This window comes from Palaemon carinicauda, chromosome 6, assembly GCF_036898095.1.
Source record: "Palaemon carinicauda isolate YSFRI2023 chromosome 6, ASM3689809v2, whole genome shotgun sequence".
NCBI lineage: Eukaryota > Metazoa > Arthropoda > Malacostraca > Decapoda > Palaemonidae > Palaemon > Palaemon carinicauda.
Genome location: NC_090730.1, coordinates 79,170,695 through 79,183,194, shown reverse-complemented (window position 1 = coordinate 79,183,194; position 12,500 = coordinate 79,170,695).

Sequence of the window (12,500 nt, the reverse complement as noted above, 5' to 3'; positions counted from 1 at the left end):
TCTTAGAATATGCCGAAATACCCTTCTCTTGTGACTTTAGAATGCTTCTGAAATTAGCATGTATAGGCTCGCTCAGGTAGCCTAGTGCCCTTCCCTTATTCAGCTGTGCCCCCTAGGTGCCCACCCACAGACAATCTTCTAACTATGCCACTGAGAAGAGGTAATAAGTTATGTCCGTTGTGGGAGGATTTTTCCTGATTGCGTGTTCTAAACATAACTGTTAAGATGTCAGGAGTTTTAAAGTACTGTGAACAAAATAAAGGTCAGCTTTGCATTATTAGATGTCAGTGTTCTTATATTATATATCTCTGATACCGTATATAGCCTACTCTATATTTGAAGTTTTCAATTTAATTGTCTTTCCTTTAGATCAATATCTGGTCTCATTAATTCAAAAGCTCTAATGTTTGCTATTGATGATTATTGTAAACAATTTTAGTTGAATAATTTTCGGTCGGAAATTTCTCCATTGTTCAATTAGAACTAAAAACACAATCCTAAACCGTCGTTCTCTACCATAATGAATAAATCTCTCTCTCTCTCTCTCTCTCTCTCTCTCTCTCTCTCTCTCTCTCTCTCTCTCTCTCTCTCTCTTTCTCATTCACACACAAGTAAAATGAATCCAAGGAAGAGAAAACGATTGAGTTATAACCTATCTTTACTGGTAGTGACTAAGGTTTTCTAATGATCTGCCAAAGAGCATAATCTTTTCACACACACTTGTAAAGCCCTTAAATGCCAATATATTTCAAGACAATATTTTCCATGGAGATTTGAAGAAACCAGGGGTGGATAATGAATTACAGAATTATAGTTAAGTATTTTATTCCTATACCAGTTAACCATTAATGGCACCGCACACCTGGGATGCCGCTCGATGATGGTGGAGCTTGACCATGGGTTGGTGCTTACCCAGACCTTACATATATAAACCTTGATTTCAGTGAGGACAAGAAAAATAGGAGATACGTAGGGAAGGATTTGATTGATATACCTCAATCTGATGCAGACCTTGTTTTGACCATGAATGAATTCAGTGTGTTTGAAGTTAAAACTATCATTTAAAACTAAAGAGGTGGAAAGCCTCTGAATACGGGGCAATAACTAGCTGAGATGATATTGGTCGAAAATGATGTGACCCCAGAATAATAATAAGATTATTTTGTATAATGTGGCATGGAGAGGCAAAACCTGATGAATGAAATTAGGAGTGTTGGTAAAAACGGCAAAAAAGAAGACCTGACTGATAGCAATAATTTACGTTAATTGTCATGAAAATATATAGCATGTTTATTCCAAAGAGACTGGAGAAAAAGATTGATGAAAAGATGATACATGAACATATAGGATATAGAAAAGGTATAAGTTGTACTGACTAAACTCTCATTTTGAGACGTTGTACAGCAAAATGTAGAATGTAGCAATCAACTTTTGATGGCATTTGTGGACTATGAAAAAACCTTTGATAGCGTGAAATGGGCAATTTTGTTGAGAGTTCTGCGCTGTTATGGGTTCCTCTTAGATATGTCAATTGCAAAGTTAATATTAGTTGAGTCCTATCCAGGAATTTAGCAGACCTAGAGTATGCTGATGTTGCTGTCCTTATTAGCAGAACACTTCAGGATTTCCGATGCTTCATTGCCAGAATGTATGAAATATTATACAAGGCTGGGCTCATAATAATAGAAGAAAGACAGAGATAATGAGAACAAATTACGCAATGGAAGATGAAATATCATTGGAAGGAAAAAGGATAAATGGGGTGGAATTATTCATGTATTTGGGAACTATAATCTGCGATACAAAGTATTTAGAATTAGAGTTTAGTGAAAGACTGAAAAATGCCCATCAGACAATGGTTGGGTTGAGTAAAATTTGGAAATTAAATGGCCTGAAGTTACATATAAAAATCTGGCTATATATCAGTTTAGTGAGATCGGTGTTACTGAATGGACATGAGTGGCTATCCTGGAGGGTATTTACCCTTGCATGGTGTATCAGCTCCTCCAGATTGATCAGTTTTTTCGACTTTTTTTCTATAGTCTATGAGTTTGATCAATCACTTTATTTTTCTGTACATATTGTTGTTGTAGTCTGTCCCTGATGTATCTTACTCATCCAAGTCTTATATGAAATCTAAAGCCGACTGGAATGGGATTTTGCATGATCTTTTAGGCTTGAGTTGGTCACATTTATATGGTAGTGTTGATCCTGTAGTCTTTTTGAATGAGAATCTAGTCAACATAATTGATAGGCGTTTCCTGTCTTGTGTACTAAGGTAACAAGTGAAGGACAAACTATGGTTCAATAATGGTTGTAGAAGTGTTTATTTGTAGAAGCAAGAGGCCTATCATCTTTGGAAGGGTAACAGATCAGATTTTACCTGGAATAACTATACTCAGCTTAGAGCTTTTCCTCAGAGAGTTTATGCTTCAATTAAAAATGAATACAATTTAACCATACAAGAAACACCTTCTAGTTCAACCTTGGAGCATAAGTGGTCGACTACCTTTAAATCTCTACTCTTTGGTGTTGATGTAACAGTTCCTACCTTACTCAAACCTGATGTCTGTTACTCACTGTTCAGAGGAAAAGGCAACCCTTTTGGCAGATGGGTTTGGCAGCAAGCAAAGTATTGAGAAACTCGAACTTCCTCATTCCTGTTTTCCTGAAGCTAAACTCACTAGTTAGCTTTGCGATCTCATGAAATTAAAGCTCTGTTGATGGAGCCTTGATACTTATGGAGGTGTAGACCCAAATGGTATTTTTCCTTTTATTTATGAGGGCTGCAGTTTTCTTAGCTCCAAAATTATCTGTTATTTTGCGCAAGTTGGCTAGTAGAGGAGCTTTTAGAACTTGTTGGAGAATTGGTAATGTAACTCTACTATGTAAATGTGTTTGTGGAAGCTGAAGTTCAACTCATTACCGCAACACTTTTCTATAACTCCCATATTATCTAAAGTTTTTGAACGTCTTTTAGCAAAACGTCTTAATAGGTTTATTGAAGGTAATCATCTCTTCCCTAGTTTGCAATTTGGTTTTCGTAAAGGCCTTGTAGCAATATCTAATGCTGTACAGAAATCCCTTGTTTGTGGTCAGGAAGTTCATATGATTGGCATTGCTGCCTTCGACCATGTTAATCATGAGGCTCTTGTTTTCAAACTCAAATAGTTGGGAGTGGATGGGTCGTTTCTTAGCACCATTATTGAATTTTTAAGTGATAGATTGCAAAGAGTTGTTGTTGATGGGCACCATAGTGAGTATAGGAATGTAATATCTGATGTTCCTCAGGGTAGTGTTCTTGGACCATTACTTTTCATACTATAGACACATGACATGTGATTTGGTCAAGAAAACATGCTTGTTGCATATGCAGATGATGCTACTCTCTTTGCATTAATTCCATCTCCTGAATGTAGATCTGGGGTTGCTGAATCCCTGAATAGAGTTCTAGTTAAAATTAGTGTATGGTGCAAATTATGTGGTATGAAGTTGAATCCTAACAAAACTCAAATGATGATTATAAGTAGGTCAAGGATCGTGGCCCCTCATCTTCCGGATCTCAGCATTGATAATGTTTCTTGAACTTTGTATGACTCTTTTAACTCTGTCTTCTTCAATTGCACAAAAAATTGGCTTATTGAGAAAGTCTTTCACGAATTTTGGTGATCAATTTATTCTGGAGAAGTGTTTTGATTCTTTTATATTACCTTGCTTCGAGTATTGTTCTCCTGTCTGGTCTTCAGCTGCTGATTCGCATCTTAACTTGTTGGACAGGAACTTACAGTCTATTACATTTCTTTTTCCTGATCTATATAATAATCTCTGGCATCGTCATTCAATTAGTTCATTATGCATGCTGCATAAGATTTTTTAAAATTCTGACCATCCTTTACATTCATATCTTCCGGACAGCTCCATTCTGTTCGTAATACTACATATGCAGTTAATTCTAATAGTCAGGCCTTCTCCACAATGAGGCTCAATACTACACAGTATTCTAGAAGTTTTATTCCAGCTGTGACCAAGTTGTGAAATGTTTTTCCTAATCGGGTAGTTGAATCTGTAGAACTTCAGAAGTTCAAACTCGCAGCAAATGTTTTCATGTTGAACAGGCTTACATAAGTCCTTTTATAGTTTATATATCAAATATCTGTTTAAATGTTATTACTGTTTTTAAATATTTTATTTCAATTTTCATTACTTCTTACATCGTTTATCTATTTCCTTATTTCCTTTCCTCACTGGGCTATTTTTCCCTGTTGGAGCCCTTAGGGTTACAACATTCTGCTTTTTCAGCTAGGGTTGTAGCTTAGGTAATAATAATAATAATAATAATAATAATAATAATAATAATAATAATAATAATGTGGATGAGATCATATTAAGGGGTAGATGGAGATAGTTCGGGCATGCTCTCCACACCCCCCAACCAATTTTAGTTCACCAAACTATCAGCTGGGCTCCACAATGCACTAGAATTATTGAAAGACCCAGGCCCACATGGCTGTGAACTATGAAGCTTGAAATAGATGAATAGAGGAGTCTTGATTTAAAAGCTCTAGATAGAGACGACTGGTTAAATCTAACCGAGGCCCTTTGCGTTAATAGGTGTTGGAGAAGATGATGATGATGATATATTCTGAAATTAAAAGGTAGCATGAAGAATAGTTGTCGAATGTTATAGAAAAAAAAATTGGATTCCGTGGTCATTTGTCAACAAGGGAAAGGTAATATCCACAGTGGCAGATTTTGCATTTGTTATATTTTCTAGGTAATGAATTAGGAAAAATAATCACAACAGTTAAAATGATATTAAAAATAATGGAAATTACAATAATAATGATAATGGTTATAACAATGGTAAGGATAATATTGACCTCACAACAAGTGTAGTGATACTGTAACAGTATTTAAACATTAAAGGACTTAACGGTGTTGCAAAATCAAAACCCCATTCTCTTTTTTGCATTTGTCTGTGCACGAGATCTTATATGATTGTGAGCAGGTGCTCGTTTATGTACTTGTATGATTAAATATAACGTCACTTACAGTTATGCACAGTTACATGAATAAAACACCATTATTATTCGTGTAAAATGTCAAACGATAAATATTTTATAAATAACAGTCCTGGAAATATTTGAGCTGATGCGATTGCTCCCTTCTCCTATCACTTAGACATAAAGAAGAGCTTCCTTGGAGAGCTCGTCCGTCTGGACTGGGAAGGAAGGGAAGACGAAGGGAGAGAGAAGATTGGATTCCACAAATAATGGGTTCTTCGACGTCAGCAGTAAGGGGAAATGGAAATGTACAAATGTTTTCCAGCGTGGAGAGAGAGAGAGAAGAGAGAGAGAGAGAGAGAGAGAGAGAGAGAGAGAGAGAGAGAGAGAGAGAGAGAGAGAGAGAGAGAGAGAGAAAGAGATTTGAGTCTATTATCGAGTGGAGAAAGGAAACAATATTCCGCGAATGGATTGGGACAGAGAGGGTTAGGGATTAAGTAATATCCAGTTATATGTCATCATAAATACCGGTGTCTTTTGCGCAGAGAGAGAGAGAGAGAGAGAGAGAGAGAGAGAGAGAGAGAGAGAGAGAGAGAGAGAGAGAGAGAATGAACAAAATAATAATTCATTAAAGGAATAGATGCAATGCCTTTAAGGGAAAAAGTAACTTGAACTCTATTAGAAAATGTTCCAAATATTGTAAGAAACTTGTTTTGTTCTATTGAAATACATCTCTGTAAAAGAATAAACTAGACCTTTTAAATATGAAATTTGTTTAAAAAAATAGAGGATATCATTGATTATGGCCTTACGATAAGCATTGGTGAGATATGATTACTGCTAAAGGCCCAAACTAACCCTTAATAAAGTAAATCAGACGATTTCTAAAAAAAACATAAAAAAAAAAAATAATAATTTTATATCTGGACTGAAATGCAGATAATTAACTCGCTGGCTATGAGATGAAATAGAAAAGTATAAACCGCAATGAAAGACATTTGAATTTGGTATAAGTCATAGCTGGTGAGTTGAACAAAATGGGTGACTATATGTCCATCCAGTGAATCGTAAGACTTCATCAACGTTCAAAGAGTGATTGCCTAGCAATAATAATAATAATAATAATAATAATAATAATAATAATAATAATAATAATAATAAAAATAATAATAATAATAATAATAATAATAATAATAATAATAATAATAATAATAATAATAATAAGTTTCATAAGAGAAAAAGAATTCATTTATATTAATAGTGAACTGTTTCCATTGCTTTGATTAAATGTTTTTTTTCTTTCTTTTCTTTTTTCTCGACGAATATAAACAATACGTTACAGTATTAAATGATAATTCTTTTTCTTTTGGAAGGACACACAGTCAGTACTTTTTCGTTTTGATAATGTACAACTCTCTGTTAATCTCTGACCCGTAGAAAAAAAAATAAAAAAGTATTAAACATAGAGATGTTAACTATGAAATGGATAATGTTTATATAGTTATCATTCCTAATATACATGTAAATAATAATAATAATAATAATAATAATAATAATAATAATAATGATAATAATAATAATAATAATAATAATGTTCACTTCAGGGGATTTTTTGTACCTAGTATCTTCCATGTGTTTTACATTTATTTCAGGAAGATTATGAATTTATACTTTAGAAAGCTGTTCTATTTTACCTTTTCTCGAAAATATTTTTACATGACTTTACTTACACCCTGACATAATTCATTACTTACAGAGATTTGATCAACGGTAGGCATAAGTCAGTGTTCCCTCTAGATTCTGGTTTGATTTGGCTTTTCGAATTATATTTTTGTAGACCATTTCCCAGATTGTATAAAAAAATAATATGAATCCTTAACCTGTGTCTATAGGTTGTCATGGCAAATTGGTAAGACTATGAATGGGATAATGATCATATCCTAAATTTCTATAACTAAAAGTTTAACTCGTGGGTATGTCTTTTGGATTCATGGTTACCTGGTAATGCCCCTTCAGTAGGTCGAACGTCAAAAATACTTTAGTAATTTGAAGTTGACGAATAAAAAAATCTTTCTCAGAAATAAATAAGTAAACTTTAGGATTTATTCCGTTCCATGACATTATCTCAATTGTATTTAAACTTAAGAGATAAAAATCTGTGATTCAGAGAAATGCGAATTTTAACGATGAAACGTGGGCTTTCTAGAAAACGCTCAAGTCTTCAGATCAGAAGAACTCACTAGAATCCGATAGAATATAATTTTTTTGTCCTATACCATTGTTCAAGCCATTATCGATAAAAAATGAAACAAATAAAGAGTTTCCCATAAGACCAGGCCAAAAACGAAAAGAGTTTAGATGTAAAATAAATATAGCTAGCTCACTCAAAACTCATTGAGTAAACAATTCTATCATTAGCCCTTGAATGTTCGTATATTTATAAGAAATTTATTTATATCTCGTTGATTCACGAAAATATATACACTTATAGCTCTACCTTAAAACTGAGTGAATAATTTATCTTAAATAGTGATAGAAATATAGAGCTCATACAGCATCTAGTATTGCAACATAGCTGTTAGTTTCTAGCAGAGAGGTGAGGGGGAATGCAAGCAGAGTTTATTCAACAAATAACGTACTTATATACTAGCACTTTAGAGCAAGAATGTCACAAAAATTCAAACAATCTAAAACGGGCGAAGGCACACTTGAACAGGCTGTTCTACTATCAGTGCAGGGAGAGCAAGAGATAAAAAAAAGCAATAGCATTACATTGTATGAGTCGTATGATACGCTGCCCTCCAAAAACGACATATACCTGTATGGGAAATAAGGCATCCTTCTTTAGAGAGTTGAATAGTAGGTGTGTCATCTTGCAAGAGATACTAGGTATGAGGAAATCAATGGATACCCAGTCTTCTTTGACACGAATGTTAATTAAGAAAGTCTAACGGCATGGAGTAAATTTTCCTACAATGTGATGTAGGTACTAAATATTGTAGGAGGAGGTTGCAGACAGGAAAAAAAATCTCAGCTTGGATAACCAACAGGTCGAAATATACCATTTTAGCTGCCGAGACATCCAGAGCCCATAGGATTAGTCCTTAATCCAGGCTGGACCTAGGGAAGCAGATCAAACCATTTAGAGTCATTGCAGAAGGACATCAAAGCTGTTTTGAGGGTGTGATAAAAACATTCAACCATTCCCTTGGTTGCAGGGTTTTAGATGGTCGTCTGATGAAGGGTGACGCCAAGGAGATCCACTAATGATGTCCATAATTGGGAGGTGAAAGTGTTACCCATGTCAGAAGTAATAAGCTCACTGATACCAAATCTCCCTATCCACCCTGAAAGTAAGGCAGGTGTACATGACACGGATGTTTCAATTTCCAAGGGAATGGCTTCAGGGCAACGAATAGATCGGTCAATGACAGTAGACAGTTAATGGTGTTCTTGTGACGTACTTGGGGGCCTACTATGCCGACATCCATGTGGGCTAAACAATTCTGAGGTCGTGAAATATTTTCCATTGCCCAATCCATAGGTCAATGTATTTTTCTCATTTGGTTGAGTAATGCCTTGCCCAATGAACTTCATCTTTAGTAGGTGTACAGAACATCAGTGCTAGGGATGTGAGACGCCAAAATTGAAATCAAACACCAGATTGTGCATGGGGGCAGGTATCCATAGTCTTGGTCTACCAGTAATAATGTCACAGAGGAGGGTGGTATTAGAGTCATCGAGAGGGACATCCTCTCAATGAATGGATGTACAGAATGCCCTACATGCTTGGTATTCTGGAACATTTTGTTGAGCTTCTGCCAAGGTGTTATTATCCAATCCCAGGTGAATTGTGGCCAATTTGTTTCTTGAAAGGGCATCGGCAATGAGTTTCCTTTTCCAAGGAATGTGTTGAAGGGGGCAAATGTATTAAGTCACAGCGAAGATATGCCTGTGACGACAGGCAGACTGGGAGTAGAACTATTAAGTGAAGGCATACACCAGACGCATGTGGTCCATGTGAATGACAAAGGGGAAACCTTCTAAGAAGTGGAGAAAGGCCAAAGTGACGAACAGTCAAATACTCACAGAAATTCACTGCCGAAGGTAGAGTAAAAGGATTCCGCCTTGGATAGTTTTCTACTGAAAAAGGCAAATTGGCCGGGCGACCCATTGAGTTAACTGCTTAAGACATTACCAATGGTGACGTACCTGGCATTGGTAGACAGAAGGAGAGGGGAAGTGGCAAAGGAAAAGTGAGAGCAGCAGCAGTTAATAGGGCATTCATTATGTTACGGAATGCTGTTTCTTGAAGGATATCCCTCCAATCGGCTTCCCCTTGAGGGAAGTATAGAAGGGGGCAAGAGTGATGGTGATGGCTGGCAAGAACAGGTGATAATAGATTATCATACCAAAGAATTTTTGCAGTGCTTTGAAAGTCGAGGGCGTGGTGTGAGGAAGTTCTGAACAGCTACCATCTTCCCATGAAAGCAGTGGACGCCTTCATGAGTGATCCTGTGCCATAAGAACGATACTTTGTTGGCACCAAAGGTAAATTTGTCATACCTGACTACAAGCTGTTTCTGCTGTAGGCGGTCGAGAATGATGCATAGGTGAGTCAGATGTCTCCTATGATGACATCCATGAAGCTTTGAAAAGTGGCCACAGCAAACGTCAAAACAGGATTAATTTAATATGTATGAACTGAAATGGGTAGTGATAGCGATCTTAGGGATGTTTTTTGGTTCATTGGCACCTGGAGAATACCTTTGCTTTAAGCAAGTAGTAGGTAATGTTAGTTATATTGGGGAGGTGTTAGTGATCCATTTCTGTATGTATTTTCAGATGCCTATAATCCCCACAAAGTTGTAAGGAGCCATCCCTCTTCAGGCCAATGTGTATAGGCACCGACCATGGGCTTCAGGCCTTTTGGCCCTGGTTCATTTCTTCCATTTCCGCGAACGTTTGTTAGCGGTAGCCAAACGACCCGGGGTCAGATGCCTGAATCTGGCAAACACTCTTGACCCCACAGTCTTGATATGGTGATAGATACCATGCTTGGTGGCAACTGTGGGCAATTGGGGGAGTTCGAGATGAAACACTTCCAAATGCGACATGAGGAGGTAGCCGTAGGCATTTGTGGGTTCGCTGTGTGAAGAGCGAGGTCAGGAGTGGGCGGGTTGAAGAGGTGTCGATGAGTACAAGTCTTGTATATCAACCAAAAAAATTTAAATTGGCGAGGAAATCATCAATGTACAGTGGCAATGTTACATTAACCACGATGAATTTGTAATGGTATTTGGTGCTCCCAAGGGATGATATGAGTATCTTATACCTATGGGTGTGGATCTCAGCAGGCAGACGTCAGCAGTCTTAGGATTACTAGGTCATGCATGTACAGTCTTTTCATTTAATCCTTTTCGTCCATGTCATTTCGTCCAAAGTCTTTTTCATCATAACAATGTTACGTTGACAACAAGGAATTTGCAATGGAATTTGGTGCTCCCAATGTATAATGTGAGTGTCTCGTACCCGTGAGTGTGGATCTTAGTATGCAGACTACAGAAGTCTTAGAATTGCTACGTCGTGCATGTACAGTCTTTTCATTCATTCCTTTTCATCCATGTCATTGGTCCAAAGTCTTTTTCTCCATAATATTTTGGTCCAAAGTCTTTTTGCCCACAAGTGTTTTGGTCCAACACCACTTTGTCCTTAAGCTTTGGATCCAATGTCTCTTTTTCCACACCTTCTTTGGTGAAACGTATCTTTGTTCGATGATATTCTTGACCAGCATCTTTATGTTCTATTTCATCTACTTTTCTCAGCAAATATCTTAGATTTCTATCATCACCATCATCTCCTCCTACGCCTATTGACGCAAGGGCCTCGGTTAGATTTCACTAGTCGTCTCTATCTTCAGCTTTTAATTCAATACTTCTCCATTCATCTTCTTCTACTTCGTGCTTCAAGTCCTCAGCCATGTAGGCATGTGTCTCCCAACTCTTCTTGTGCCTTGAGGAGCCCAGCTGAACGTTTGGTGAACTAACCTCTCTTGGGAAATCCAAAGAGCATGCCCAAACCATCTTCATCTACCCCTCATCATGATCTCCACATATGGCACTCGACTAATCTCTCATAGTGTCCTTTCTAATCCTGTCCTGCCATTTAATTCCTAATATCGTTCTGAGAGTTTTGTTTTCAAATCCACTAAATCAATTAGATATTATTTCATTATTATACCACGACTCATGTCCAAAGAGTAACAACGATCACACTAAACTGATATATAGCCTGATTTTTTTGTGTAATCTCAGACGATTTGATTTCCAAATTTTACTTTACCTAGCAATTGTCTGATTTGCTTTTTTCAATCTTTCACTACTCTCTAACTCCAAAGACCCTGTATTGGAGACCATAGTTCCTGAATAATTAAATGAATCTACCTCATTAATCCTTTCGCCTTTATATGATATTTCATCTGCCATTGCAAACTCCGTTTTCATCACCTCTGGTTTTCTTCTATTTATCATTAGCCCAACGTCGTGTAATATTTCATGCATTCTGGTAAGCAGGCATTGCAAATCCTATGGTGTTCTGCTAACATAGGACAGTATACTCTAGGGGTGCTAAATTCCTATCACCAATACAGTCCAATCCTTTCTCCGCCATCTCTGACTCTTCTACACATTACAATATCCAAGAGGAGGATAAACACCATAGGTAACCTCACATTCCCTTAGATTGCTGTGCTATTCACTGGAAATTCATTTGATAAGACTTCATTAACATTAACTTTGCACTTGCTGTGCTCATGAACAAACTTAATACAATTTACATTTCTAAGAGGAATTCCCTAACAATGCAGGACTCTCCACAAAATAGGCTGGAGCAAACTATCAAAGGCTTTTTCATAGTCCACAAATGCCATCAACAGGTATTTCTATTTTCTACCCATTGCTGTACATGTCTCAAAATAAAAATTTAGTCATTGCAACTTCTACTTTTTCAAAATTCTGCTTGTTCATCTCTCAGCTTTATATCAATCTTTCTCTCCAGTCTCTTAAGAATAAACATACTATATATTATTATAACAACTGATGTAAGTGCTATGCCTCTGTAATCATTGCAATCAGTCAGGTCTCCTTTTTTCTACCAACACTCCTAGCTCCCATTCTTAAGGTCTTACCTCTTCATGCCACATTCCATAAAATAATCTTGTAAGTACTCTGGGAGTCACTTCATTTTCGGCTATTATCAACTCGGCAGTTATTCCATCTTATCCCAGGGTTTTCCCCCACTTTAGTTTATTTTAGGATAGCTTCGACTTCAAACACACTGAATTCATTCATAGGCACATTAAGCTCTTCATCAGCTTCAGGTATATCAATCAAATTATTCCCTTCATATCTCCTATTCATAATCTAACTAAAGTGTTCAATTCAGCGTTGCCTTTCTTCATCTTCTGTTGCTACAACTGAACCATATCTTTTTTGATGG